The sequence below is a fragment of the Simochromis diagramma genome, unplaced genomic scaffold, assembly GCF_900408965.1.
Source record: "Simochromis diagramma unplaced genomic scaffold, fSimDia1.1 OVJJ01000131.1, whole genome shotgun sequence".
In the NCBI taxonomy this organism is placed as follows: domain Eukaryota; kingdom Metazoa; phylum Chordata; class Actinopteri; order Cichliformes; family Cichlidae; genus Simochromis; species Simochromis diagramma.
In genome coordinates, this window is record NW_024387200.1 from 7,452,749 (window position 1) to 7,458,748 (window position 6,000).

General features: G+C 41.7%; 1 protein-coding gene across 1 annotated transcript in view; it reads right to left on the reverse strand.

The window, feature by feature from the left end:
• sema6a (sema domain, transmembrane domain (TM), and cytoplasmic domain, (semaphorin) 6A) overlaps positions 1 to 4,117 on the reverse strand; it is a 103,465-nt gene extending 99,348 nt beyond the window's left edge. Inside the window, exon 1 of the mRNA XM_040050308.1 lies at positions 3,690 to 4,117. The gene's annotated coding sequence lies outside the window, so the exon portion shown is untranslated. The remainder of the gene's footprint in view (positions 1 to 3,689) is intronic.
• Between the last annotated feature and the right edge of the window lie 1,883 nt (positions 4,118 to 6,000).

Below are 6,000 nucleotides of genomic sequence, written 5' to 3' on the forward strand. Positions count from 1 at the left end.
TCCCTGCAAATGTATTTCCTTTCCATTCCATCTGAGTAATGACAGGCAACCAAACCCAGCTGTGACAAAGGTATTACCACATGTTAATGTAGCATACACTAAGTGCTTAAAATAATAATATGAAGAGAAAGTGCACAATTTAAGCTGATTTGAAATGTTTCAGTGGATGAGTTTTCATCTAGCACGCACGGCAAAGTTTGGCTTCTCTCAGTCTTCTCCTAGATGAGCTGGCTATCACTTTCTAATTCACTTAATTTCCAACAACAAAGCATTGCCAAGGACCAACAGCCAAAACACCAACAGGCACTGCTTGCTTGGTCCTTCATGCCTCTGGCTTTTTTGGCATGTAGTTTACAACACGCTCAATCAATTATGCTAATGTAATGAGTATGAAGAGTGTTTAACACATGGATGGTTAATTCTGTGGATGCACTGTAGAGTCATTTTTTATGGAGCCACAAGGGTTAAGGCTAAGTGGGAGAAAGCAGCCAGTTAGAACAACACATTGAATCCATGCATGCGCGTGTGTGTGCGTGTGTGTGTGTGTGTGTGTGTGTGCGCGCGTGTGTGTGTGTGTGTGTGTGAGAATGTGTGAAAGACAGCGAGAACAAGAACAACGCGCAGAAGCTAGTGATTAGTGATTACATTCTCAATGAGCCATGCTGTGAATAGAGCATACAGGACTCTACAGCACTGATATATATCAAGTGCCTGTAGTACAGTGAATACCATTTATCATCTCATATAAACAATGAGCAACATGTTCCAGTAAAAGAAGACTGTATGGTGTATAATGAGTAAATAAACTTTTTTTTCTTAAGGAATTCACAAATATAAGTTAAACAAAAGGGTGGATGCAAATCTCAGCATAGGTCTAATATATTCTATATCTCTGTCAACATTTTTTTTTTCAGATAAAATGATGTAGTTATCAAATAATCACAGAACTCATTGCCAACAAAAAAAGTGAGACGGAGCAGCAGAAGGTTAAGTACAAAATAATGTTTATATAGAGCAGTTGTATAATTTGTTGTAGCAGGTTAGGATATCTTCCTGCTTGTTTTTCTTTTACCTTCTGAATCACAGCAGACTCCCACTGAATCTGAAAAGAGAGCCAGCCAAAAACAGACACTGTGCCATAACATCTGTGATGCAAAAGTTCAAACCCAAGCTTCTTTGATTGAGCTGACCCGCGTTTCTAAAACAAAATGTGTTAAAAGCACATCCACAAAGCTGGGATTACGCTCTTTCTCCGGCTTTGTTCTGTTACTAGAGGTTTTTTATTTAGTGTTACGGTAGTGCAACTGAGGCGGCGGCAATTTAGAAAGACGTGGAAGCTGAAAATGGGGTAAGCATCAATAAATCACATTCAGATGACTAAGATGCGTTTGATGCTTTCTTGTAGTCTAATTGTTTCTAAAAAAAAAAAAAAAAAAGCCCACACACCAAGGATGTGCATCAATAAAACATGGCTTTTATTAAATATGCATAAATACACACACTATTGAATGCAGACTATTGACACTGACTGAATGAGGACCAGCAGTTAACAGTGGTTGACTGTTGTGGCTGTTTATAATAGAGGGCCAATTCATTTGAACAGGAGCAAAGCTCTTTATCAATTATTCAGACCCACTGTATTAAAGCAACATCTGCATCTGTCCTTAACTGGCAAAGGTAAATACAAACTCTGTCTCGCTCTTTCTATTTCTGCTTCTCTCTTCCTCTCTCTGTCTCACACACTCACGCGCGCACACATACAGTGTGACAAATGCACATCAGTCACACACAATGCCATCCCCGTTGCTATTGTTAGGGGATCGGCGGATCAAACGCTCCACAGAGCATTGCTCCAAATACAAGCAGCAACTCTGGTCGCCCTGCTTTATTCTGGGTTTTTTTTTTCAGGAGGACAACAGGCAGACTGTTGTCACTAAGGTAATCATGCTGTAATTCATGTGTCAGCACAACCAACATGTCAAAATATAAAGTGCTAATAGTAGGATTAGCACTCTTATTGGTGGTGCTGTATGCTGCGTGAGGCAATATGGTGGGACTTGCGGGCTGTGCAACATCTTAAGAAAAAAAAATGCCTCCAGGATTTTTCAATGCCTCCAGGCTAATGTTGTAGGAGGAGAAGAGGTAACATGTTAAAACATTTTTGCTCTTTCCCCATTTAAGATCTGTGTGTAATACCCAGCACAGTGTGTATGCTGACAGCAAAAAAACATAAGGTCACACGTGAAAAAACACAGAGGAGCCCCAAATATTTCCAGGCATTTCAGGGAAAACATGAACTACAACACCCTTTCCTCTCAGAGCTGGTGTAAAGTTTTTTTTTCTTTTTCCACTTAGAAAAAAAAAAGGCTGATACACCATGTGGTGCATCTGGAAAACAGTTGACATGATGCATATTTTGCGGTCTGCATTCAAAAGTGCTTGGATTCACCCATTTCTATCAGCTCACTTGCACACTTTCTAATCTATAACCTACATTCAGAGTTTGAAAATTCCTTTTCCAGCTATTCCCAGTGCCTCTGGGGAAATCGAGGAGAGGAGAGGAGAGGAGAAGGGAAGGGAAGAGAGGGGCAATCACAGAGTAACTGGGTGTTGGCACTTGTGTTGGATGTGGTTTGTGAGGCCTCTATCTCTCCTCCAGGCTTGATAAATAAATAGAAATAATGTACAGAAGCACTTCTTCTACTGGCAAATCCACTTCTCAACCTGCGCCCCTGGTCAATATTAGAAACATTTGACTGATCTTTTGGAAAAGAGTAACAGTGACCACTCCATCACCTGGTGGCTGAACACACCCTAACCAGTGTGCCTGTCCCTCTGTGTGTATGAAACACACGCAGAAAGCGAGAGAGAGGAAGAAAGTCTCAGCCCGCAGAGTAGCTCACTTCGCAATAAAAACATGAATGTAAAATGATTAATTCACATCACATCCCTGTGATTCAATCAAGAGTTTTGTAGAAATACTGTGAAGTAGAAAGATTGTTAACAAAATTAGTCCACCCAATGAATATCTGCTTTACATACAGATACATTTACTCCACTTAATGTGGAAATAAATTGCAAATGAAAATCCCGTCATGCACTGTAATAATGAAGCGAGGACTCGAGTATTATGCGTTTTCATAACATTAACATTAATATCTTAATAAGTGTGTTTAATGGCTGTAGTTTGAAAGTAAGCACTGTGAAGTCATAGGGGCGGGAGGACTACAGTCGGTCCACTCCAGCAAGTTCCTACAAACACGTTTCCCCTCCTTATTTTCATATTTTGAAATTATACACTGGTATTGTTTTTTCTCGTGTTTAGACGCACTAGCTTGATCCAAAATAGGTCCTCCGAGACTTACACTTCTTTCTACTATATGAACAAACAGCATAGGAGGGATTACGCACGAAATTATGATCTGTTTAAATCACCAGATGGTATTTTTCTTGCGGAAAAGGATCACAGTTCTCATATGAATCTAAAATGTACACATTCTGATTCACACATTTAATAAAAATGCTTTTGTAAATACGCGAAAACACACTAAGTTGATACGGTTACCGCGCGAAGCTGGTGCACTTGTCGCCCGGTAGCCTGGCTGCACAGAAAACAAGCCTCCGGGGTTTGAGAAAGGCTGGTACGGGCTATGAGCGCATGAAGTTAGACGTAAACAAAGAAATCTCACCTTCAGCTCATGAATGGATATCCCTCGGAGTGGTTACACAGCTCTGCCTTTTAGTAATCCATGAGATGTGTCCCTCAAAGCAGTTCAGATGGTGCTCGCTTTAGGATAACAATACGAGCGCTACTTTTCTCATGCGCTTCTTTTTGTTACATGCCGCGCTCAAATCACACCACTCAAATCGGAATATCCATCGGAAATCCACACTAGTGACAAAAAAGGACGCTTTGCCTCGTAAACTTCCCTCAGGTAAACTGTACGAACACAAACAACCGGGTGTCCCAGAACTAGCTACGGAGCTGAACGCAGTCCCTTCCACAAAAGCCGACGGTCATCCTATTTGGAGATGAAGCTTCTTACCAGACTGAAGCGGAGCGCAGCAAGCCCAGCTGTCACCCACCCGCTACACACACACTCTCTCTCACACATGCATAGGGAGGAGCTACGTCTATGGAACGGGAGCTATTGTGTCAATGGGTGCCAGTTATGGACAACTGTATTTCTATTTTTACGCAGTGGAATGCGCGTTGGAGAAAGAGAAATCTTGGGGGCTATTAATAGTGTCGACACAGGAAAAAAACACAAAGAGGTTATTGGGAATGTCAATAAGATTAACTGGTATTCTGTATTCTGCTCTGCTCCGGGCCGAGGACGCAAACTGTCACTGGTAATTTTGATGACACAATAAAGATGCAGGTCCTCCTTCGACCCCCCCCCCGCGCGCGCGCTTTTGTCAATGCGAATCGGAATATGATCAGGTTCAAAGTCTGCTGCCAGTTGTCTCTGCGCTGATCTCAGGGCGCCTACCGCCTTCCCTCTTAGGTGGTCCCGGGCCTGGCACGCGCGCACGCACACTGCTGTAACTGGGATTTTACAAATGAGCCCTTACTTTCCTTGACCCTCATCTCATCAGAGAGGCCATCAGGTAAAAATCTGAAAACAACAGCAAAGTTCAAAAAGTTGTTGCTTAAATTTATGCTATATGAACTATCTGATGTTAGCGATGCGTGCTCCACTTAGCCTTTCCCCGACTCTCTTACACACAAACACACACAGACACACTAGTGTGTACACCCAGCATTAAACTAAGCCAAAATCAACATCAATTTGTTACATTTAAAACTGAAAGCCTGCCACAAAGCACAAACATAACTGCTTGCATGTGTGTGTGTGTGTGTGTGTGTGTGTGTGTGTGTGTGTGTGTGTGTGTGTGTGTGTGTGTGTGTGCTGTCATATACTGTGTTTTGTGTACCTGTGAGCATGTATGTCAGCATGTATGTCGACATCTAGATCATGTCAAAAAAACTCATGAGAGGCAAAGCTAACTTGTGTCAGGTCTTGGGCTTATCATTACATTATAACAAGCCACCTGTGAACGCAGCTGTGTGTGTGTGTGTGTGTGTGTGTATGTGTGTGTAATTGTGCTCCTGAGTATAAGCCTGTCAGGCACTATTGCTATAATGTTACTGTAACAGTTCAGTGCAGTGTGTCTCCACCGGCCCAATGCCAAACTCTATACAGTGGTTCCTCAGTGTAAACTAATGCACTCCTGTCTGCCAACCCTTGCCTCATCTGTTATCATTTAATTTGCTTTAAAAGCAAAACCCATTTAACATCATGCAGTTGAGGCATTATAGAGGGCTGTGCAATGTGATGGAGGAAACATAATCGCTTTATTGCTTTTATCTTTTTTTCACTGCAGATATCCGTGTAGTTGTCAGAAAAATCTTATATTGATCCGGCTGGAATTAAAATGTGAGGTGCATGCAAACAAAAGCACCTTTTTGGCAATTTTTTGGCTGGAATGAATCTCATCTTATAGTATAATTATAAGCAACAACTTTGTGTGAAATCATTAAAATTCTGCGTGAGAAACGCGTTTGATGTCAATGTACTGCATGTTGTTGACAAATGCAGGTGAATCATTATAGAGACACACAAACCCAGATGAGAAAAGCATCTAGATCTCCTAACATCAATAGTCAGGCAAATGCTCCAAGTTTCAAACCAAATCAAACTACATACAACTCCCGAGTATTTCACATACTCCGTCTTTACAATCTTTAATCTCTCTCCCTCTATCTCAGTCGGTCTCTCTCACACTCTCACATACACTTTGAAGTGGAAGTGTTGCAAAGTGTGGGAGGCGGGCGGGATATAATTCGAGCTCAATAATGTCAAGATATACGCCAGTTAGTTTGAACTCTGGAAATATGCTCATGTCAGAGCTTATCTTACTTATCTTGGTGAAGTTGTCCCAGGCGCATTAGGACTCTGTTTGGAAGAACTGTGGTTGAAATAGAGCAACCATCAG